This window comes from Oncorhynchus tshawytscha, linkage group LG33 (genome assembly GCF_018296145.1).
Source record: "Oncorhynchus tshawytscha isolate Ot180627B linkage group LG33, Otsh_v2.0, whole genome shotgun sequence".
Taxonomy (NCBI): domain Eukaryota; kingdom Metazoa; phylum Chordata; class Actinopteri; order Salmoniformes; family Salmonidae; genus Oncorhynchus; species Oncorhynchus tshawytscha.
The window spans coordinates 1,319,833-1,346,061 of NC_056461.1; the positions used below are offsets into that span (position 1 = coordinate 1,319,833).

Here is a 26,229-nt window from a genome sequence, read left to right on the forward strand (position 1 = left end):
TCCACACCAATCTCGACAAACCACTTCTGTATGGAGCTTGCTTTGTGCACGGGGGCATTGTCATGCTGACACAGGAAAGGCCATTCCAAAAACTGTTGCCACAAAGTTGGAAGCACAGAATCATCTTGAATGCTGTAGCATTTTTACTTATCTATTTTTTACTCATCATTTTTTACTTAACACTTGTTTTTCTTAAAACTGCATTGTTGGTTAAGGGCTTGTAAGTAAGCATTTCACTGTAAGGTCTACACCTGTTGTATTTGATTTGGTGAAGCGTGATTCATCACTCTAGAGAGTCCAATAGCGGCGTGCTTCACAACAATCCAGCCGACGCTTGGCATTTTGCGCATGGTGATCTTAGGCTTGTGTGCTGCTGCTTGGCCATGGAAACCCATTTCATGAAGCTCCAGACGGACAGTTATTGTGCTGACATTGCTTCCAGAGGAGGTTTGGAACATGGTGGTGAGTGTTGCAACCGAGGAAAGACGATTTCTACCTACTATGCGCTTCAGCACTCGGCCATCCCGTTCTGAGAGATGTGTGGCCTACCACTTTGCGGCTGAACCGTTGTTGCACCTAGACGTTTCCACTTCATAATAACAGCACTTACAGTTGACCAAGGCAGTTCTACCAGAGCAGAAATTTGACGAGCTGACTTGTTGGAAAGGTGGCATCCTATGACGGCGCCACGTTGAAAGTCACTGAGCTCGTCAGTAAGGCCATTCTACTGCCAATGTTTGTCTATAGAGATTTCATGGATGCAACACTCACTACCAAGTTCCAAACTGCCTCAATTTTATCCTCAATTTTATATTTACGAATTTGAAGGACTGTCCACATACTTTTGTATATGTAGAGTATGTACCTCAATTGCCTCGTACCCCTGCTCATCACCTTTTTTTATTTCTTTTTTTCAACACCAAAAATGTTTCTTTGCATTGCTTGGAAGGGAGCATTTCACTGTTAGTCTACACCTATTGTTTACGATGCATGTGACAAATAAATAAATTACAAAATGAAATGAAGGAAGGCTGTACAGAATAAAAACACATCAATGAGTACCACTCTTCATATTTTCAACAGTGGTGGTGGCTGCATCATATTATAGGTATGCTTATAATCGGCTATGACTAAGGAGTTGGTTTTGGGATAAAAATAATCGGAATAGAGCTAAGCACAGGCAAGATCCAAAATAATACCCTGCTTCATTCTGCTTTCCAACAGACACTGCGAGACAAATTCACCTCAGCAGGACAGTAACCCTTAAACTCAAAGCCAAATCTACACTGTAGTTGCTTACCAAGATGACATTGAATGTTCCTGAGTCACTTCATTAGTTTTGACTTAAAATCAGCTTGAACGTCTATGGCAAGACTTAAAATTTACTGTATAGCAATGATCAACAACCAACTTGACAGAGCTTGAATTTTTTTTTAAGAATAATGGGCAAATATTGTACAATCCAGGTGTGCGCATAGCTCTTAGAGACTTACTCAAAAAGACTCACAGTTGTAATCACTACCATAGGTGATTCTAACATTGACTCAAGGAGTTTAATACTTGTAATCAAGATATATTAGTGTTTTTTTGTTTTGACAAATAAAATTAAAATAAAAAGATTCTGTAATGGGTGCATGTTGGTGGCAGGGAAGTCAGGCGCAGGAGAACAAACTTGGTATAAACGGAGTCGTTTAATCAGTGCTTCACAAAACTCCAAAACCAAAATGACAAAATAATAAAAAGGGGGTATAAAACCCGTCGCGGGTTTACAATCAAACAATCTCCGACAAGGACATGAGGGGGAACAGAGGGTTAAATACACAACATGTGTACATAGGATTAGAACCAGGTGTGAAGGAAGACAAGACAAAACCAATGAAAAATGGATCAGTGATGGCTAGAAGGTCGGTGACGTTGACCGCCGAACACCGCCCGAACAAGGAGAGGGACCGACTTCGGTGGAAGTCGTGACAGATCCCTCTTTTACCTTACAGAATATTTTGTGTAGATCGTTGACAAGAAATTACATTTAAATTTGTAACACAACAAAATGTGGAAAAAGCCTAGAGGGTTGAAAACTTTCAGTGGTAACAAAAATTTGGGTCATTGTCCTGTGGAAAAACAAATGATAGTCCCACTAAGCGTCAACCAGATGGGATGGAGAATCGCTGCAGAATGCTGTGGTAGACATGCTGGTTAATTGTGCCTTGAATTCTAAATACAGTGGGGCAAAAAAGTATTTAGTCAGCCACCAATTGTGCAAGTTTTCCCACTTAAAAAGATGAGAGAGGCCTATAATTTTCATCATAGGTACACTTGAACTTTTTTGCCCCACTGTAAATCAGCGACAGTGTCACCAGCAAAGCACCCCCACACCAAAACACCTCCTCCTCCATGCTTTACGGTGGGAAATACTCATGCGGAGATCATCCGTTCACCCACACCGCGTTTCACAAAGACACGGCGGCTGGAACCAACAATTTGGACTCCAGACCAAAGGACACATTTCCACCAGTCTAATGTCCATAGCTCGTGTCTCTTGGCCCAAGCAAGTCTCTTCTTATTATTGGGGTCGTTTAGTAGTGGTTTCTTTGTTCAACCATGAAGGCCTGATTCACACAGTCTCCTCTGAACAGTTGATGTTGAGATGTGTCCATTACTTGAATTCTGTGAAGCATTTATTTGGGCTGCAATCTGATGTGCAGTTAACTCTAATGAACTTATCCTCCACAGCAGAGGTAACTCTGGATTTTCCATTCCTGTGGCGGTCCTCATGAGAGCCAGCTTCATCATAGTGCTTGATGGTTTTTGTGACTGCACTTGAAGAAACTTTTAAAGTTCTTGAAATGTTCCGTATTGTCTGACCCTCATGTCTTAAAATAATCATGGACTGTCCTTTCTCTTTGCTTACTTGAGTTGTTCTTGCCATAATATGGACTTGGTATTTTACCAAATAGGCCTGTCTTCTGTATACCACCCCTACCTTGTCACAACACAACTGATTGGCTCAAACGCATTAAGAAGGAAAGAAATTCCAAAATTAACTTTCATAGTTTTGATGTCTTCACTGTTACTCTACAACATAGAAAATAGTACAAATAAAGAAAAACCCTTGAATGACCAGGTGTTCTAGAACTTTTGACCAGTAGTGTACATACGGTGACTTTCGGAAAGTATTCAGACCCCTTAACTTTTTTCATATTTTGTTACGTTACAGCCTTATTCTAAAATTATTTAAAGTGTTTTTTTTTCTCCCCTCGTCAATCTACACACAATATCCCATAATGACAAAGCAAAAAGAGTTTTTTAAAAATTTTCTTCAAATGTATAAAAAATTAAAAACAGAAATATCACATTTACATAAGTATTCAGACCCTTTACTCAGTAGTATTCAGACCCTTTACTTAGTAGTATTCAGACCCTATACTCAGCAGTATTCAGACTCTATACTCAGTAGTATTCAGACTCTATACTCAGTAGTATTCAGACCCTTTACTCAGTAGTATTCAGACCCTATACTCAGTAGTATTCAGACCCTTTACTCAGTAGTATTCAGACCCTATACTCAGTAGTATTCAGACTCTATACTCAGTAGTATTCAGACTCTATACTCAGTAGTATTCAGACCCTTTACTCAGTAGTATTCAGACCCTATACTCAGTAGTATTCAGACTCTATACTCAGTAGTATTCAGACTCTATACTCAGTAGTATTCAGACCCTTTACTCAGTAGTATTCAGACCCTATACTCAGTAGTATTCAGACTCTATACTCAGTAGTATTCAGACTCTATACTCAGTAGCATTCAGACCCTATACTCAGTAGTATTCAGACTCTATACTCAGTAGTATTCAGACCCTTTACTCAGTAGTATTCAGACCCTATACTCAGTAGTATTCAGACTCTATACTCAGTAGTATTCAGACCCTATACTCAGTAGTATTCAGACTCTATACTCAGTAGTATTCAGACTCTATACTCAGTAGTATTCAGACCCTATACTCAGTAGTATTCAGACCCTATACTCAGTAGTATTCAGACCCTTTACTCAGTAGTATTCAGACCCTATACTCAGTAGTATTCAGACTCTATACTCAGTAGTATTCAGACTCTATACTCAGTAGTATTCAGACTCTATACTCAGTAGTATTCAGACCCTTTACTCAGTAGTATTCAGACCCTATACTCAGTAGTATTCAGACTCTATACTCAGTAGTATTCAGACTCTATACTCAGTAGTATTCAGACCCTTTACTCAGTAGTATTCAGACCCTATACTCAGTAGTATTCAGACCCTATACTCAGTAGTATTCAGACTCTATACTCAGTAGTATTCAGACTATACTCAGTAGTATTCAGACCCTATACTCAGTAGTATTCAGACTCTATACTCAGTAGTATTCAGACCCTTTACTCAGTAGTATTCAGACCCTATACTCAGTAGTATTCAGACTCTATACTCAGTAGTATTCAGACCCTATACTCAGTAGTATTCAGACTCTATACTCAGTAGTATTTAGACTCTATACTCAGTAGTATTCAGACCCTTTACTCAGTAGTATTCAGACTCTATACTCAGTAGTATTCAGACCCTATACTCAGTAGTATTCAGACTCTATACTCAGTAGTATTTAGACTCTATACTCAGTAGTATTCAGACCCTTTACTCAGTAGTATTCAGACTCTATACTCAGTAGTATTCAGACTCTATACTCAGTAGTATTCAGACTCTATACTCAGTAGTATTCAGACTCTTTACTCAGTAGTATTCAGACCCTTTACTCAGTAGTATTCAGACCCTTTACTCAGTAGTATTCAGACTCTATACTCAGTAGTATTCAGACAGACCTATACCTATACTCAGTAGTATTCAGACTCTATACTCAGTAGTATTCAGACTCTATACTCAGTAGTATTCAGACTCTATACTCAGTAGTATTCAGACTCTTTACTCAGTAGTATTCAGACTCTTTACTTAGTAGTATTCAGACCCTATACTCAGCAGTATTCAGACTCTATACTCAGTAGTATTCAGACTCTATACTCAGTAGTATTCAGACTCTATACTCAGTAGTATTCAGACTCTATACTCAGTAGTATTCAGACTCTATACTCAGTAGTATTCAGACTCTATACTCAGTAGTATTCAGACTCTATACTCAGTAGTATTCAGACTCTATACTCAGTAGTATTCAGACTCTATACTCAGTAGTATTCAGACTCTATACTCAGTAGTATTCAGACTCTATACTCAGTAGTATTCAGACTCTATACTCAGTAGTATTCAGACCCTGTACTCAGTACTTTGTTGAAGCACCTTTGGCAGCTATTACAGCCTCCAGTCTTTTGGGTATGACGCTACCAGCTTGGCACACCTGTATAGGGGGAGTTTCTCCCATTCATCTCTGCAGATCCTCTCAAGCTCTGTCAGGTTGGATGGGAAGTGTCGCTGCACAGCTATTTTCAAGCCTCTCCAGAGATATTCTATCGGGTTCAAGTCCGGGCTCTGGCTCGGCCACTCAAGGAAATTCAGACACTCGTCCTGAAACCACACCTGCGTTGTCTTGGCTGTGTGCTTAGGGGCGTTGTCCTGTTGGAAGGTGAACCTTCATCCCAATCTGAGGTCCACAGTGCTCTGAAAAGCAGGTTCTTTCTGTACTTTGCTCCGTTCACATTTCCCCTGATCCTGACAGGTCCCCCAGTCCCTACCGTTGAAAAACATCCCCACAGCATGATGCTGCCACCACCATGCTTCACCTTAGGGATGGTGCCAGGTTTCCTCCAGACGTGAAACTTGGCATTCAGGCCAAAGAGTTCAATCTTGGTTTCATCAGAACAGAGAGTCCTTTAGGTGCCATTTGGTAAACTCCAAGCGGGCTGTCATTTACTGAGTAGTGGCTTCCGTTTGGCCTGATTGGTGGAGTGCTGCAGAGATGGTTGTCCTTCTGGAAGGTTCTCCCATCTCCACAGAGGACCTCTGGAGCTCTGTCAGAGTGACCATCGGTTTCTTGGTCACCTCCCAGACCAAGGCCCTTCTCCCCCAATTGCTCAGTTCGGCAGTGTGGCTCTTCTAGGAAGAGTCTTGGTGGTTCCAAACTTCAGGTGGACTCCAATCAAGTTGTAGAAACATCTCAAGGATGATCAATGGAAACAGAATGCACGTGTGCTCAATTTAGAGTCTCATAGCAAAGGGTCTGAATACTTTTGTAAATAAGGTATCTGTTTTTTATTTGTAATACATTGGCAAAATTTCTGGGGGTTTACGCCACTGATCTGTTTGTGTTTTGCAGTGCGCCCATGCCCTAACTCATTGGAGTACATTCCAGCCTAATAGAGGTAAGTTCCTAACCACAGACAGGTTTATAAACTCAACTCATAAGTATGTTTGTGTATGCATGTCTGTTTGACTGCCTGTGTGTTTGTGTGTGTGTATTCGTGTCTGCTTGACTGTGTGTGTCTGTGAATATGAGTGTGCAAGTGTCAAGCCTTCTCTTCGTGTGTCTCTCTCTCCCTGCAGAAGGTGAGGGGGATGGCCCTGGATGATGTGGTAGTCCTCAACGTAGACAACAACACCATGGAAACACCCTTTGACGACCTCCAAAGCCTGCCTAATGACGTGGTGAGACACACACACTACATAGACGTGCGCATGCACACACAGACACGCAGGGCCGTGCACGGACTTTCATATCTCAAAGTTTTTTTTTGTTTGTTGCATAGGGCTATTTATTTCTGACACAAAACACTCACTCAGTGTAGCTTTTAAGAAAGCCACACTGAACAAAACTATAAATGCAACAAGTCAAGTGTTGTTATATGAGCTGAAATAAAATATCCCAGAAATGTTCCATATGCGTAAAAAGCAAATTTTGTGCACAAATTTGTTTACATCCCTTTTCGTGAGCATTTCTCCTTTGCCAAGATAATCCAACCACCTGACAGGTGTGGCATGTCAAGAAGCTGGTTAAACAGTATGATCATTACAAAGGTGCACCTTGTGCGGGGGACAAATAAAGGCCACTCTAAAATGTACAGTTTTGTCACACAACACAATGCAACAGATGTCTCAAGTTTTGAGGGAGCGTACAATTGACATGTTGACTGCAGGAATGTCCACCATGGAATAAGCCGCCTCTAACATCATTTTAGAGAATTTGGCAGTATGTCCAACCGGCCTCACAATCGCGGACCACATACAATCATGCCAGCCCAAGACCTCCACAGGCGGCTTCTTCACCCGCGGGATCGTCTGGAGACCAGCCCACCCGGACAGCTGATGAAACTGTGGGTTTGCACAACTGAAGAATTTCTGCACTATCTGTCAGAAACCGTCTCAGGAAAGCTACCTGTGTGCTTGTCGTCCTCACCAGGATGTTGACATAACTGCAGTTAGGCCTCGTAACCGACTTCAGTGAGGAAAGGCTCAACTTTGATGGCCACTGGCACACTGGAGAAGTGTGCTCTTCACAGATGAATCCCGGTTTCAAACATACCGTGCAGATGGCAGACAGCGAGCTGTTTTCTTATGTAAACGTTGTGAACATTGTGCTCCATGTGGTGGTGGGGTGATGGTATGGGCAGGCATAAGCTACGGACAACAAACACAATTGCATTTTATCGATTGCAATTTGAATGTGAGGAGATCCTGAGGCCCATTGTTTTGCCATTCACCCGCCACCATCACCACATGTTGAAGCATGATAATGCACCGCCCCATGTCGACATGTACGACAGCGTGTTCCAGTTCCCGACAATATCCAGCTACTTCTTTTCTGCCTCTCTCTGATGCATGTATCAGCCAACCAGACTATTGATGAGAATGTAGACTAAGTCAAGTTTTATCAAATGTTAATCAAATGTTATGCTGCTGTGGCAGTACTGTTGATATTGAAACTAGGTAGCTCACTACACATACTCGACCGGTGACCACATCTCTCAAGCCATGCATGCTTGGATACTGGGCACGCGTGAGCTCTGTTTTGGGCAGATAAACAGGCGCAAGCAACGGAAGGAGTGGGTGTGGCAAACTTGACGATGTCAGACTTGCGGGAAGTGGGTTCAATATCAAAAAATCTATACAACATTTGGGGGTAAATTATGCCACTACCCAAAAGGGCACTGGAGACTGGAAGGGGTGTGTAATCTGCACAAGTAGAGACATATCTGTGCACATGCCTGCAGACACTCACATACACGGTTCTTTCCGAATTGAATTTGATTGCAGGAATTTTTGGGGCAGCCACCTAAGCATTTTTTCACCGAAGTCCAAACTGTGTAAAAAAAAAAGAGAAAAAATCATTCTAAATTAATTTCTGGGATTGAAAAACTCTTTCAGTGTAAAATTAAATGACCGAAACCAGATATAAAGTTTATAGAAAAGATAATGGACCTTTGTCTTTCAATAATATAATCTTTAACAACTAACAATCACTAAACTAAAAGCTAGACAGTGAATTGACAATTACATTTTTTTTAAATTTAGCAGTATTGATTTTGTTATTATGTTTGAGAAAATGAACACACCATTATCCATGGCACAATGAATAGAATTGCAGGATATTAGCTTCACAACAGCAAAAATGGCTCTCAACTATGTGGAACAATGTGTGTAGAATTGCAGAAATTGATTTAAAAATGCAAAAATGTCTACACCGCCAAGATGAGGGCCTCTAAAATGTTTTGCCAGGTCCGACCACACCCATTACCATGCCCACCACCTAAGCCCCATTTTCCATTTTGATCCCCCCCAAAAAACTGGATTGGTACAAAATCTAAGAGTAGAGATGTGTATGTGATTCCCATTTCAAAGCCTTGCATATCTCAATTCACACAGGCTACTATCCCATGCAGGCCAAATGTAGTATATTATAAGCAAAAATATATAATATATATATATACAGTACCAGTCAAAGGTTTGGACACACCTACTCATTCAAGGGTTTTTCTTTCTTTCTTTTTTTAAATTTTCTACATTGTAGAATAGTAGTGAAGACATCAAAACTAAGAAATAACACGTATGGAATCATGTACTAACCACAAAAGTTTTAAAACAAATCAAAATGTATTTTAGATTCTTCAAAGTTGATGACAGCTTTGCACACTCTTGGCATTCTCTCAACCAGCTTCATGAGGTAGTCATCTGGAATGCATTTCAATTAACAAGTGTGCCTTGTTGAAAGTTACATTAGAGGGCAAAAAGGGCTCTCCAATAGTAGTACCAAAACATTGAAGGACGGTTTTCTCAAAAGTGAGTTTACAAGTTTATCAACTTTCAAAGCAGAATTACCTTCTCATTGTTTCCTCAAATGCAGTGTATGATATACCATGTTCTAGCTCTGAGTCTCTACTTTTATCCTATGTAAAAAACAGAAATTCAAATGCTGCTACATAAGACCGCATCCAGGTTGTGAGTCACAAATGCTTTACAGAGTTCAAGTAACTCTCAACATCAACTGTTCAGAGGAGACTGCGTGTATCAGGCCTTCATGGTCAAATTGCTGCAAAGAAACCACTACTAAAGGATACCAATAAGAAAGAGAGACTTGCTTGGGCCAAGATACACGAGCAATGGACATTAGACTTGGTCTGATGAGTCCAAATGTGAGATTTTTGGTTCCAACCGCCACGTCTTTGTGAGACGCAGAGTAGGTGAACGGATGATCTCTGCATGTGTGATTCCCACCATGAAGCATGGAGGAGGAGGTGTGATGGTGTGGGGGTGCTTTGCTGGTGACACTGTCAGTGATTTATTTAGAATTTAAGGCACACTTAACCAGCATGTTTACCACAGCATTCTGCAGTGATAAACCATCGTAATCTGGTTTGTGCTTAGTGGGACTATCACCTCCAGGCTGTGTAAGGGATATTTGACCAAGAAGGTGAGTGATGGAGTGCTGCATCAGATGACCTGGCGTCCACAATCACACGACCTCAACCCAATTGTGATGGTTTGGGAATTAGTTTGGACTGCAGAGTGAAGGAAAAGCAGCCAACAAGTTGCCAACATATGTGGGAACTCCTTCAAGACTGTTGGAAAAGCCTTCCAGATTAAGCTGGTTGAGAGAATGTCAAGAGTGTGTAAAGCTGTCATCAAGGAAAAGGATGGCTACTTTGATTATTTTGATTAACACTTTTTTGGTTACTACATAATTCCATCCATATGTGTTATTTCATAGTTTTTATGTCTTCATTTTTATTCTACAATAAAGAAAAACCCTTGAATGTGTGGGTATCTCCAAACGTTTGACTGGTTTTGTATGTCTATTTACACACTACCATTCAAAAGCTTGTGGTCACTTAGATGTCCTTGTTTTTAAAAGAAAAGCACATTTTTTTGTCCCTTAAAATAATATGAAATTGATCAGAAATACAGTGTAGACATTGTTAATATTGTAAATGACTATTTTAGCTAGAAACGGCAGATTTTTTTATAGAATATCTACATAGATGTACAGAGGCCCATTTTCAGCAACCATCCCTCCTGTGTTCCAATGGCACATTTTGTTAGCTAATCCAAGTTGATCATTTTAATGGGCTAATTGATCATTAGAAAATCCTTTTGCAATTATATTAGCACAGCTGACAACTGTTGCCCTGATTAAAGAAGCAATAAAACTGGCCTTCTTTAGACTAGTTTTTTATCTGGAGCATCAGCATTTGTGGGTTCGATTACAAGCTCAAAATGGCCAGAAACAAAGAACTTTCTTCTGAAACTCGTCAGTCTATTCTTGTTCTGAGAAATGAAAGCTATTCTATGTGAGAAATTGCTATGAAACTGAAGATCTGGTACAGCGCTGTGTACTAATCCCTTCACAGAGCAGCACAAACTGGCCTATCCAGAATAGAAAGAGGAGTGGGAGGCCCCGGAGACCTGAATCCAATTGAGAATCTGTGGTATGACTTAAAGATACACCAGCGGAACCCACCCAACATGAAGCAGCTTTTGCAGTTTTGCTTTGAAGAATGGGCAAAATGCCCAATGGCTAGATGTGCCAAGCTTATAGAGACATATCCAAGCGACTTGCAGCCGTAATTGCTGCAAAAGGTAGCTCTACAAAGTATTAACTTTGGGGGGGGTGAATAGTTATGCCGGCTCAAGTTTTCAGTTTCTTTATCTTATTGTGCTTTTCATGCACTTATATGCATGTGTCTAAATAGGTGTCCGCATGCTTACATGACTCAATGGATGTGTGTACAGTATGTCTGTGAACTTACCCGAGCTGACTCCATGACTCAGCCAGGTGATACACGTGTGTCACATATTAGCCTAATGTAGCAGGCATAGAAAGACACCTGACCACTTCTCTTTTTCAGGGGAAATGGAAATTGAGTCGAAAATACTGTATCCCTGAAAACCAGAAACATCCACTTTATGCCAACGCCGCTAAGGTTGGTCACATATCTTCTTCATTATGAACTAAACAGCAGAACTGATCCTAGATCAGCACTCCTACGCTTTGTGGATACAGGACCAGTTCTTACACTGTTTAAAGGGGACAGTTCCTACAGTATAACTGATTTGAAGGGGGACAGTTCCTGCAGTATTACTGATATGAAGGGGGACAGTACCTGCAGTATTACCTATTTGAAGGGGGACAGTACCTACAGTATTATTGATTTGAAGGGGGACAGTTCCTATAGTATTACTGATTTGAAGGGGTACAGTTCCTACTGTATTACTGATTTGAAGGGGGACAGTTCCTACAGTATAACTGATTTGAAGGGGGACAGTACCTGCAGTATTACTGATATAAAGGGGGACAGTTCCTACAGTATAACTGATTTGAAGGGGGACAGTACCTGCAGTATTACTGATATAAAGGGGGACAGTTCCTACAGTATTACTGATTTGAAGGGTGAAAGTACCTGCAGTATTACTGATTTGAAGGGGTACAGTTCCTATAGTATTACTGATTTGAAGGGGGACCAGTACCTGCAGTATTACTGATTTGAAGGGGTACAGTTCCTATAGTATTACTGATTTGAAGGGGTACAGTTCCTATAGTATTACTGATTTGAAGGGGTACAGTTCCTATAGTATTACTGATTTGAAGGGGGACAGTACCTACAGTATAACTGATTTGAAGGGGGACAGTTCCTACAGTATAACTGATTTGAAGGGGGACAGTACCTACAGTATTACCTATTTGAAGGGGGACAGTACCTACAGTATTACTGATTTGAAGGGGGACAGTTCCTACAGTATTACTGATATGAAGAGGGACAGTTCCTACAGTATTACTGATTTGAAGGGGGACAGTACCTATAGCTTTCGGAAAAGCTGACCACGACTCCATTTTGCTGATCCCTGCCTACAGACAGAAACTAAAACAAGAAGCTCCCGCGCTGAGGTCTGTTCAACGCTGGTCCGACCAATCTGATTCCACACTCCAAGACTGCTTCCATCACGTGGACTGGGATATGTTTCGTATTGCATCAAACAACAACATTGACGAATACGCTGATTCGGTGAGTGAGTTCATTAGAACAGGCGTCGAAGATGTTGTTCCCATAACAACGATTAAAACATTCCCAAACCAGAAACCGTGGATTGATGGCAGCATTCGCGTGAAACTGAAAGCGCTAACCACTGCTTTTAATTAGGGCAAGGTGACCGGAAACATGACCGAATACAAACAGTGTAGCTATTCCCTCCGCAAGGCAATCAAACAAGGTAAGCGTCAGTATAGAGACAAAGTAGAATCTCAATTCAACGGCTCAGACACAAGAGGTATGTGGCAGGGTCTACAGTCAATCAAGGATTACAAAAAGAAAACCAGCCCCGTCACGGACCAGGATGTCTTGCTCCCAGGCAGACTAAATAACTTTTTTGCCCGCTTTGAGGACAATACAGTGCCACTGACACGCCCGCAACCAAAACATGCGGACTCTCATTCACTGCAGCCGACGTGAGGAAAACATTTAAACGTGTCAACCCTCGCAAGGCTGCAGGCCCAGACGGCATCCCCAGCGGCGCCCTCAGAACATATCCCAGTCTGTTGTTCCCACATGCTTCAAGAGGGCCACCATTGTTCCTGTTCCCAAGAAAGCTAAGGTAACTGAGCTAAACGACTACCACCCCGTAGCACTCACTTGCATCATCATGAAGTGCTTTGAGAGACTAGTCAAGGACCATATCACCTCTACCCTACCTGACACCCTAGACCCACTCCAATTTGCTTACCGCCCAAATAGGTCCACAGACGATGCAATCTCAACCACACTGCACACTGCCCTAACCCATCTGGACAAGAGGAATACCTATGTGAGAATGCTGTTCATCGACTACAGCTCGGCATTTAACACCATAGTGCCCTCCAAGCTCGTCATCAAGCTCGAGACCCTGGGTCTCGACCCCGCCCTGTGCAACTGGGTACTGGACTTCCTGACGGGCCGCCCCCAGGTGGTGAGGGTAGGCAACAACATCTCCACCCCGCTGATCCTCAACACTGGGGCCCCACAAGGGTGCGTTCTGAGCCCTCTCCTGTACTCCCTGTTCACCCACGACTGCGTGGCCACGCACGCCTCCAACTCAATCATCAAGTTTGCGGACGACACAATAGTGGTAGGCTTGATTACCAACAACGACGAGACGGCCTACAGGGAGGATTTGAGGGTCCTCGGAATGTGGTGCCAGGAAAATAACCTCACACTCAACGTCAACAAATCTAAGGAGATGATTGTGGACTTCAGGAAACAGCAGAGGGAACACCCCCCTATCCACATAGATGGAACAGTAGTGGAGAGGGTAGTAAGTTTTAAGTTACTCGGCGTACACATCACAGACAAACTGAATTGGTCCACCCACACAGACAGCATCGTGTAGAAGGCGCAACAGTGCCTCTTCAACCTCAGGAGGCTGAAGAAATTTGGCTTGTCACCAAAAGCACTCACAAACTTCTACAGATGCACAATCGAGAGCATCCTGTCGGGCTGTATCACCGCCTGGTACGGCAACTTCTCTGCCCACAACCGTAAGGCTCTCCAGAGGGTAGTGAGGTCTGCACAACGCATCACCGGGGGCAAACTACCTGCCCTCCAGGACACCTACACCACCGATGTCACAGGAAGGACATAAAGATCATCATGGACAACAACCACCCGAGCCACTGCCTGTTCACCCCGCTATCATCCAGAAGGCGAGGTCAGTACAGGTGCATCAAAGCTGGGACCGAGAGACTGAAAAACAGCTTCTATCTCAAGGCCATCAGACTGTTAAACAGCCACCACTAACATTGAGTGGCTGCTGCCAACACACTGACTCAACTCCAGCCACTTTAATAATGGGAATTGATGGGAAATGATGTAAAATATATCACTAGCCACTTTAAACATTGCTACCTAATATAATGTTTACATACCCTACATTATTCATCTCATATGTATACGTATATACTGTACTCTATATCATCTACTGCATCTTTATGTAATACATGTATCACTAGCCACTTTAACTATGCCACTTTGTTTACATACTCATCTCATATGTATATACTGTACTCAATATCATCTACTGTATCTTGCCTCTGCCGCTCTATACCATCACTCATTCATATATCTTTATGTACATATTCTTTATCCCCTTACACTTGTGTCTATAAGGTAGTAGTTTTGGAATTGTTAGCTAGATTACTTGTTGGTTATTACTGCATTGTCGGAACTAGAAGCACAAGCATTTCGCTACACTCTCATTAACATCTGCTAACCATGTGTATGTGACAAATCAAATTTGATTTGATAGTGTTTAAAGGTTAATTCAGCACATATTAAGCGTAGCTCTGGCAGTATCACTGGGGAACATCAGAGGCCACCTCACCCCAGCCTCTGCTCCTAGAAACGGCGTAAACCTTTAAGAGACTTCCATCCTATCATTACACACTCACCTCATCCTCTTATTCCCTTCTCTGTTTTTGTATTTGTTTTTCTTCATTTAACGTAAGGCTGTAATTCTGGATTTTTGGTGGGTCTTTTCATTTGTCTTGTAGTGTGTTTTGAGAAGGGGACATTACGTGTGTGTGTGTGTGTGTGTGTGTGTGTGTGTGTGTGTGTGTGTGTGTGTGTGTGTGTGTTGTGTTCTGGACAGGTAGAGGAAGTATTAAGGAAGCATTAGGAAAATGAAAGTTGTTCTACCTTCTGGACACACTGATTAACTTGAGCATTCACATTAGGATAGGATATGCTTTAATGTCCCAGACGGGAATTTTGTTTAAGACACAGTACTGCTGTATACAAAAATACACTGTACATTGAGCTTACATGTTGACATTTCAAAACCACTCTTTTCCATTTCCTCCAAATAAAAGTACTCATGCAAGCAAATGAGGGAGGAAATGACAACACCAATTAATTTGCATGTCTTATCGGTCTTGCCTCCGCTGTGGTAGAGAACAAACCCAGGTCATGGCGAATGCTGCTAAAATGCTGTATTCTTTCCTACTGTTCTTTTTCCAGTTGCAAGTTTTTTGGGGGTTTTGAGGGAGGCAAAAGTTATGCTAACAAGGTAACCAAGCGTCTTTAATAACTGGGGGAGCTCGCTGCAGGAGATAAGCGACAGGGGAAGAGAGAGAGAAGATGGAAAGAGAAAGGATTACTTCAGCCCCCCCGCACTTGCTCCCGGCTAGAGCATTAGCCTAAACGGCCGTCTCATGGAGTGTATTCATGTAGAATAACACTGTTGTTGACTTGCAGGGCGTTGCTGTGCGTATGGATGCATGAGAGGGACAAGGGAGAGAGGGGGGCCTGGGGAACGGAGTGACTAGTGGGGTCTAGATGCTACTAGAGGGGATGAGAGGCCTAAGGGCGAGAGAGACTATCTCTGGGGGTAAGGGGGAATGAAAGGAGGAAAGAGGGTTGAGATGTTGGTAGGAAAGGAGAAGGGGTATTGGGTAAAGGAATGGAGAGAGGGATAGATAAAGACACTGGTAAGGTGAAAGGGATGGATGGATGATGGGAGAAGGTATTAAGGTAGGGTGAAAGGGATGGATGGATGATGGGAGAAGGTATTAAGGTAGGTTGAAAGGGATGGATGGATGATGGGAGAAGGTATTAAGGTAGGGTGAAAGGGATGGATGGATGATGGGAGAAGGTATTAAGGTAGGGTGAAAGGGATGGATGGATGATGGGAGAAGGTATTAAGGTAGGGTGAAAGGGATGGATGGATGGATGATGGGAGTAGGTATTAAGGTAGGGTGAAAGGGATGGATGGATGATGAGAGTAGGTATTAAGGTAGGGTGAAAGAGATTGATGGGAGAAGATATTAAGGTAGGGTGAATGGGATGGATGGATGACGGGAGAAGGTATTAAGGTAGGGTGAAAGAGATTGATGGGAGAAGGTATTAAGGTAGGGTGAAAGAGATTGATGGGAGAAGGTATTAAGGTAGGGTGAAAGAGATTGATGGGAGAAGGTATTAAGGTAGGGTGAAAGGGATGGATGATGGGAGAAGCTATTAAGGTAGGGTGAAAGAGATTGATGGAGGGAGCCAAAGAGAAGGGATTGGGGTATGGATGGATTGAAATATTACCTCTAAATGCACCTCTGTTAAAGGTGAAAATGTTACACGTTGCTTATCACTCAATCACACTGTCCTCATGTAGACGTCATAAACAATAGTAAAGTGTAACTGTTTGTTTGTTTTCCCAGGTGTCCTCCTTAAAGGACCGCCTGAAGAAGGTTTCCACAACGACAGGAGACGGCGTGGCTTGAGCCTTTCTCTGAACACAGGCCGCTCTCTTTGGCAGCTACAGGAACGCACTGCAGATTGAGCCGGTGAGCCATACTGAGGGAGAACAAGAGAGAGAGGGAAGAGGGGAAGGAGGGAAGGAAGGTCTACAGTTAGGAGTGAGAGACAGAGAAATAGACAGTTTGTCTTTGTAGATGTGCTATAGAATGGTTACAGTGAGGCTTGAGAAAGAAAAACAGAGGGAGAGAGAAACACTCACACAGAGAGAAGAGTGACGTGTGTGTTTGTGTACTGTATGTATATGTGAGTGTGTCTGTGTGTGTGTGTCTGCCCACACGCTTGTGCACATGCACGCTCTGTCACTGGATAATAGCATTAGCGATGCAGATCCCCGTGACCCCCAGTGTAAAGGGAGGGAGAAGCCCCACAGGATAGTCCCCTTACGTGGGGCAGCAGTCCCCCCACCAGGGGAGACAGAGAGGGGACACACGTCCTAACAATGGCACAGCTTGTACCCCCGCACTCCGTATGGGGAAGCCGGTGCCTTCCAAGCTGTCACTGCCCTGTGGCTAACCCTCACCCCTACACTCTAAACCCCTAACCTGCACTCTCTCTGAACCAAGGACCCGTCTGCCTAGGAGACACTAGGGATTCCAAAGACTTTCCTGTGTGTGTGTGTGTGTGTGTGTGTGTGTGTGTGTGTGTGTGTGTGTGTGTGTGTGTGTGTGTGTGTGTGTGTGTGTTACCCATCAAGTACAGAAAACGATGGTGTAATTCTAGTCAGGACCCAAAATTAATCAAAGAAATGAACCGACACCCAGTATTAGGGAAATACTGTTCTCAACGTGACCATGAAGGTGGTCAGGATGTGATATAGCCTTGATTTTGCACCGGCTTTCATTTTTATAGTGTCTAGTGGGATAAAATATTCAAGGCCCTATCTTGGGAACTTTCTTACTTTCTTCCCATCTGTCTAGCTCTCTCTCAGGTCCCTGTATTTCTCTCTCTCTCTCTCTCTCTCTCTGTCTCTCTCTCTCTCTCTGTGTCTCGTGCCCATATCTCTCTCTCTCTCTCTCTCTCTGCTCTCTTGCTCTCTCTCTCTCTCTCTGAGTCTCGTTCCCATCTCTCTCTTGCTCTCTCTCTCTCTCTCTCTCTCTCTCTCTCTCTCTCTCTCTCTGAGTCTTGTGCCCATGTCTCTCTCTCGCTCTCTCTCTCTCTCTCTGTCTGAGTCTCGTGCACATCTCTCTCTCTCGCTCTCTCTGAGTCCCGTGCCCATCTCTCTCTCTCTCTCTCTCTCTCTCTCTCTCTCTCTCTCTCTCTCTCTCTCTCTCTCTCTCTCTCTCTCTCTCTCTGAGTCTCGTGCCCATGTCTCTCTCTCTCTCTCTCTCTCTCTGAGTCTCGTGCCCAGCGCTTGTTATCATTAAGTCTGAACTGCAGAACCAGTTTGATCCAGAGGGAATGTGATGTGCAGCGCTATGGACAGTGGGGATGTGGAGGGATGTGTGTGTTAGGGTTGGGTAATGTAAATCCTATCATGATTATGTACTCATAAAATATTGTGATTTACTATGGGATCGCCCCCTATTGGCCAACCCCCCCCACTCCCCCCAAAAAACAGAAAATGTCGCAGCTAAAAACCACCATATATAGCTATAGTGCAAATCACATGCAACAACTGGACGAAGTGCAGGCAAATATTTTCTAATATTCCTTCCTGGTGGAGCTTCAGTATGAAACAGGTTTGTTTGTGGGTCAATATCACTAAAAGTGTTATTTTTTGTCCTCAAGATAAATCATTCCAAATTGTATATAAAAAATATACAAGGATCCTTGTGTGTATACCTTCATGATAATAGAAGCATACTGACATAGTCTTGTACATTTTATACCTTTAGGACTATTTTATTTCAGTGGAAGGAGGCAATGTTTCAATGTCCCAGGTGCTGCTCAATCAACTTCAACAAGAACAATTAGGAATTAAATTATACATTTTTTCCTTAAATGTTATCTTATGTATAGTCATTTTATGTGAAATGCTGCACCTTTTTATAAGAACATTGGCTATTTTCTGTACATCCTCAGTCGTTGTCCACCCTGTTATATTGTGGTTACTGGCACTTTAAGAAAATATATATGGTCTACAATGACATCACAAACAGGAAATGATGTCACTTCCTTGGCAGGAAAACAACTGTGGTTAGCCTGGTGAGTATCTAGATTTCATACTATTGCATTTTCATCATATGTTGGTGATGTGGGAAAGCATAACATGTCCACCCTGTTAAAGCAACATTTAAAAGACGTTAATCAAATTTCATCATTTCAAAATATATTTGTCAAACAATTGCTTTTCAATTGGCAGACATTATCCTAGCTTCATCCCGATCACTTGGAGCATAGTTGCTGATTTTATCTCAAAATGTCCACCCTGTTATTGTCCACCCTGTTATCCATGTACACGTAACAGTGTGGACATGCACTCAACAGAGTGAATAAATGGATATCATGCAGTAATGTGTTGCAAAATGTGATCTTGTTCATAAATAGTATTACATAATTACAGGATATATAGCATGTATAGTATTTAAAAAATAAATCAATATCGATTGAATCAGGTCTTTCCGAAGGAATGGCACCTCCTCTTAGTGCAGCTGAAAGACAGCGGCAAAACAGAGAACGACGTAATGCTGACCCGGAAAGAAGGAGAGAGTATCTAGAGAAAGAGAGGCAGAAATGGAGGGAAGATAGAGAGACAGGGAAGAAGGCAGTAGCTGAACTCAGTGACAGAGTGCAGTGTGCAGAAAGGAAGAGATGGAGAGATCCTAAAAGGATACTCAGAGCCAGGGCCAAGGCTAGTGGGTTTCTGCAGTCCCAAACACCCCCTTAAACTCCTGAAAATCAGCCTGGGCCTTCAAGGTTAGAATATGCTTAAGATAAGGCATTTGCTAAACTTTCTACTAACTCTAACCGTAATCCCGAACCATAACCCATAACCCTAATCCCAATCTACTAACCGTTATCCTTAACTTTATCTCTGACTCTACCCCGAGAATCCTAACCATGCATTTAATGTGTTTTAGGCAACGCCAGCAAGGGGAACGCATTAGAAAAAAACACAGAAGAGAGAAAAGAGAGAGAGCATTTAAAATCAGACGTGGCAGAGGAGAGGGGAAAAAGAAAAAAATACAGGAAGAGGTGTGCAAGGATTAGGGGAGAACGGGCATCTGTATCTCCTCATTCAACAGTCAAAGCATTGCAGAGACGTCAGAATGTGACATCACCTATTAACAGGGCTCTTCTCTTTCACACATCTCTCATTAAAGATATCAAAACAAAATACAGAAATGCAAGGAATCAGAAGAACAAGCAAATCATTGCGAAAGTGACCTCTGTGAAGAAGTATAAACTTCAAAAGACGGTGTTGGGCTTTTCAAATAATGAGAGCAAAGGAAGGGGAAGGGGACCTGTGGGGGACCTGTGGGGGACCAGTGGGGGACCTGTGGGGGACCTGTGCTCTCTTGATGAGGAAGGGAAGCAGAACAGAAACAGATATAAAAAGGAAAGTGAAGGATTTTTTTCTCAGTGATGATGTAAGTAGTATAACGACCGGCCGCAAACAAACCATGACACGACTAAAGAACAAAATGCAGAAGAGGCTTCTGACTGACAGAATGAAAAAATCTGCACAGGAAATTCCTGCCTGACGAACTAGGTCAGTTGTCCAATACCTCCTTCTGCCACCTCAGGCCATTTTGGGTTGTTACGCCCAATGACACTGATCGTGAAACTTGTCAGTGCAAAACCCATGAGAATTTACAGTTCATGATGAATTCTCTTCACAGTCTTGGTCTTTTGTCCACCAAAAACCTTGAGGACATGGTCAAATCAAGAATGTGTGACCTGAAATCGAAGCTATGTGCTCATGGTGAATGCAATGATTGTTTCCTCACCAGTCATCCAACTCTAAAACCTCCTGGGAATGTAGAAGTTCCTCTGACACAATGGACCTTGGAGAAGATCCAAAAAGATGTCGAGAAGTGCTCCATGATAACCGTGAAGAGGGAGGTCACAATAACAGAAACTCAACTGGTCAGTCAGTTTCAAGATAGGCTCGCTAAGTTTTAGGCAACACATCTTTAATATCAAGTGGCAATACAGGGCCTATAGGGAGCTTAGGGAGAGTCTGAAGAACAATGAGTGCTTGCTGCACATTGACTTCAGCAAAAACTGTTCATGCAAATACAGTCAAGAGATCCAGTTCTTGCATTTTGGAGGATCTCACCAGCAAGCCACTCTCCACACTGGAGTGATCTACACTGTTGCAGACCATCCACCGATTGCTTTTTGCTCCATTTCACCATCACAGAGACATGATCCACCTGCCATTTGGGAACACCTTGATCTTGCCATGTTGAAGCAGAAATACCCTGAAGTCAGCTTCATTTCTTTACTGACGGGCCGGCTACACAATACAAGCAAAAAGGGAACTTCTACCTACTTCCCACAGAACCACACAAACAAGGCTTTCAAGAGGTCAACTGGAATTTCTTTGAGGCCAGCCATGGCAAGGGGGCACCAGATGGTATTGGAGATGCTCTCAAGAGATCTGCAGATAGAGCAGTGCACCATGGAAAGGATATCCCAGATACACAGGCCCTGTACAATGTCCTAAAGGGTCTTAACTCCTCTGTGGAGATGTTCTTCATTACTGAGAGTGATGTTGAGGCAAGAGCAGAGGTAACCCTCCTTCCTCCCCGTACATACATACATTGAGTATTGGTTGAGTATTGAAATGTTTAAGGTGTTTGTTACTCTTTATATCTTATCATATGCTATCATATCATATGCTAACATAACATTAAGGTGAACTGAATGACATCAACAAATTCTTCTGGCCAAGTCCAAAGGAAGATATTTGTTGGTACTTTGATGGACAGATAATTTGTCTGATGCCAGAGCCACTGGCTGTCAATAAACGCTCTTTGCAGAGGGAAAACTCCACCTGGAAGTATGTGGAAGAGCATTTGGGGTGAAAGGGGAGAGCGAGGGGGAGAGGAAGAGAGGGACAGGAATGTGTTTTAATGCTAATTCCAATGATTTTGTACCTGCAATGTATTTTTGTATTGTTGTTTTCACAATGAATATATAACTAAATAGCAGTTCCAATGTTGTTACTACATGTATTACTATGTAGATATCTCCTCAGTGTTCAGTATTCAGGTTTCAGGGTTTAATTTATGTTCTGTCCCGCTATAGTTGTCCACCCTGTTATCTTGGCATCTTTTTCAAATGAATTCAGTCACATTGTCAAATATCAAGAATTTGTGTAATGTATTTTAAAGGGTAAGACATGGCCGACACCAGAGAATTATAAACGTGGATAAAATATAACTGATACCTGTCTTAATTTAGAAAGATAAGGTGCAAATTAGATGAAGTTCAGTATAAAACCACACATTGTATACAAAATCTGTTATTTCTTTATAATTCGACCAGAACAAATGAACAGGGTTGATTATGATTATTGATTATGATTATATGATTAAAATAGTCATATGAAAGTAATTAAAGACAGGTAAGTGCATGTCTGTAACAGGGAGGACATATCTTATGGCTGATTCACTGAAAATGGGTTTATAATTACATAACTCTAAGTGCTGGAGCTTTGGCCAACATGTTTTTCTAAAAGTCTAATATTTATTTTTATAGTAAATCATAAAAGGAATACAAATTCTGAAATAAAAATGTAAAATGTTGCGTGTTCCAAATGTTATGTGATATTGACCCTTGTGTCTATCTGTGTGGCGCGCACATGACATTAATATTGTCTGTTCAATGTCTCATAAAGCTGTGATTGAGAATAGCCTAGGCCTATAGTCTGACATTTATTCTTTTTGAAAGCAGCAACTTTTGGACACCTTAGGCTATTACAATATTTGGGGAAATAGGCTACGTTTAAACAATTCTAGACAGTTTCTTCACAGGGGGAATCCATATTTATGAACAGAACACAAGAATGTTTCTTAAGTTTTGCCACAATAAATTCTAAGTTGGGTCCTCAAATATATTTTTGTAGCTATTTTTAGAACACAAGGCCAGAATATGTGTGCACATACAGTGGTGGAAAAAGTACCCAATTCTCAAACTTGAGTAAAAGTAAAGATACCTTAATATGAATCGACTCAAGCAAAAGTGAAAGTCATCCAGTAAAATACTACTTGAGTAAAAGTAAAAGTATTTGGTTTTAAATATACTTAAGTATCAAAAATACATGTAATTGCTAAAATATACTTAAGTAGCAAAAATGAATGTATAAATAATTTAAAATTCCTTATATTTAGCAAAGCAGACTCCACAATTATTAATTTAAAATGCATTGATAGCCAGGGGCACACTCCAACAAGACATCATTTACAAAGGAACCATTTGTGTTTAGTGAGTCCGCCAGGTTAGAAACAGTTGGGATGTTCTCTTGATAAGTGTGTGAATTGGAATTCAGTGTGTGAATTGTCCTGTCCTGCTATTAGGCATTTGAAATGTAATGAGTACTTTTAGGTGTCAGGAAAAATGGATGGAGTGAAAAGTACATTCTTTTCTTTAGGAATTTAGTGGAGTAAAAGTAAAAGTTGTCAAAAACAAATAGTACGGAAGCTGTACTTTTTAAAGTATTTTCACTTAAGTACTTTACACCATTGCACATATGTGACCTGATTCAGGAAAACTGTCGCAAGTCACGACTTCACAGGGGAGCTGTTTGAACATAAACATTTTTGGGCAGGAATGCCTTCTGGAACATGTGAACTTTCATGTGCCTTAATCACAAACGTGTATGCCATCTGTAAATACAAATATAATTTTTAAAATTATGAGCCTAGTTGGTTTAGCCACAGAAAAAGCAACCAACCTTCCCGCTAGCCATGATCGACTGAGATAATGAGTGGGCTGGACATGCCAAGAGATTCGTTCGGATTGGTCTGCCATGTAGCACGCTTCTGTGGCTTTTTTCAGAGATACCACGTAGTAGAACTGCATATGTGTTGCTCTCCACTTTCTGGAGGACCGAGTTTTGAAACCAGTGGAATTAGAGAATGATAGCTAAGGAGATGGAGAAATTCTGGCGTTTGATTGCAAATATGCAGATAGAGTCGAAAAGAGAACACACAGAAAGAAGGCTATTGTATAAAACACCTGTCTCCGGATTACATATTCAAACTAAGGGCAAGAGGGAGAAGCGTCCATACATGTATAGGTAACTATTTCAATGGAATGTTTATGATGTCACTGCGACAACTGTCGATAGACGTAGCTGGTAAATTTGCTTTGGCTATCTACTCCGATTTCAGAGCACGCTCACCTGATTGTGCGAGAGTGTAGAGTAACCGACAAATTGACGAACCCTGAATATGGCCAGTGCCAGTAAACGTTTGCAAAAAAGCGTATTTAAATTGTTGCCAGAAGCACAGTTGCAGTCAGCAATGCTCTGGATAACATAACAAATGCCTAGCCAGCTCTGCTAGAGTAAAATGGTCAGAGTGAGGTGTTCTCTCATTTTTGTCTGGAAGTAGCTAGCGTTAGCTAGCGTTAGCCAACGTTAGCCAGTTAGCTTGGGTGCTTGACTGCTGTTGGGTCAGAACGCTCGGATCAACCCTACTTTCCAGCCAGAGTGTCCAGTGTGCACTCTGAACGCCCCCGAGAGCAAAACGCTCTGAAATTATGATTGTCCAATCTGACAACCCTCTGAGTTTACGAACGCCTAAATTTACAGACACCGCCGTAGTATAAGCCAGCCTTTAGTCTTGAAATCTTTGGTTTTTTAATGCATCGCATCACATGTGAATCCTTAAAGAGATGGGTGGGGCTAAAACTTAAAAGGGTGTGAATGATGCTGAATGGGTTTGGACAAAGAAGAGCTCTCCAATAGGTACCAAAAGATTCAAGGGCCATTTCTCAAAAGTGAGGTTACTAGTTTATCAACTTTCAAAGCAGAATTACTTTCCCATTTGTCCTCAGCTATAGTGTATGATATACAATTTTCTAGCTCTGAGTCTCTACTTTTATCCAATGTAAAAAAGCACCATTTCAATTTTTGCTACATCAGACCGAAACGAGCCGGTCGGTCACATTATTGGTCATTCAAACTTTATTTTTACCTGGGAAATAGGATTACTGTGCGGGACGTAAAAACAAAACACACCTCAAACTTGTATCTTCAACATACCTTTAGAAAAATGCATGCAGTTTCCTCATTGAGGAGGATGTCATTCTCCCGAGGAGGATGAGCTGGCCATTAAAGTACTTAATTACTATTTTTTGGAAGGAAAACAATTGTATGCATATCATTGCATTATTTGTAATATTTTACAAATAAAATAAAAACACTGGACAGTTAACTTTTAAATATAAAGGTCTTCTCTCTGTCTCAAGGCAACATGTGTTGAATTGCAGGATATTAGCTTTAAAGATGCCACAACAACACATTGCTCTGACCCATGGCAAAATGTGTTGAATTGCAGGAAATTTACATGAAAAATTCAACATTTTGAGAGGAGGGCCTTTGAAATCTTCCTTCCCAGGGCCCGAGAATAGGTTTGTCCAGCCATGCGCTGTCGAAGTCGTGGTAAAACTCCTTCTATGCTATTTTTATGTGTTCTGATTATGGTCCCTGGTGAATTTGCTATCCCAAAAGGGGTCCTGGCCCCAAAATGTTTGAGAACCACTGGTCTAGTTCCTCTCCTGCTGTCTGTTGACTTTCACAGCATTGCCATCTAGAGGTGAAAATAGGCTCTACCACTAAATAACACTATCTTTATTGCATTTACTGTAGTTCTGTTTCCAATTCATCTTATTTGATCAAAGGTTGGGGTTGATGGCAGGATGGATATGGGTGGTGACATCTGCCCTCCTCTTTCTGTTTACCCTGTCCTTGTTCTGTATATCTTATTTTGTATTGTTCATTATTTTTTTACCTAGAACTCTGGGTCTTTCTATATCTGTCTGCTATTTTATGTTTATATAATAATTGCATACTTTTCTACAAAGTACCTATACACCTTTCCTGTGTGTGTTCAATAATTTGGGCTCCCGAGTGGCGCAGCGGTCTAAGGCACTGCATCTCAGTGCTTGAGGCATCAAACCCTGGTTCAATTTCAGGCTTTGTCACAACTGGCCATGATTGGGAGTCCCATAGGGCAACGCACAGCTGGCCCAGCATAGTCCGGCTTTGAAAATTGCAGGCCTCTCTCATCTTTTCAAGTGGGAGAACTTGCACAATTGGTGGCTGACTAAATACTTTTTTGCCCCACTGTACATGCACGATAACAGGCACACATACACACACAGAATAAGTGTGATGCAATAGAAAAAGTTAATTAATATTAATCAATGAAAGAAACATTCCGTGTATAACTGGGATAAACCTTTCTCCCTCTCTGTAGTTCATCGATGGCCGCTTGGACCTTCTGAATGCCGGTGAGGGCTTCAGGGATATTTTCGAGGATGAGATCAACATGGGAGAGTATGCAGCTGTGTTCAGCACACATTGAATACAAT

General features: G+C 41.8%; 1 pseudogene; it reads left to right on the forward strand.

Moving 5' to 3' along the window:
* The window catches only part of LOC112247259, a 96,346-nt pseudogene that overhangs the window by 61,396 nt on the left and 8,721 nt on the right, over positions 1-26,229 (forward strand).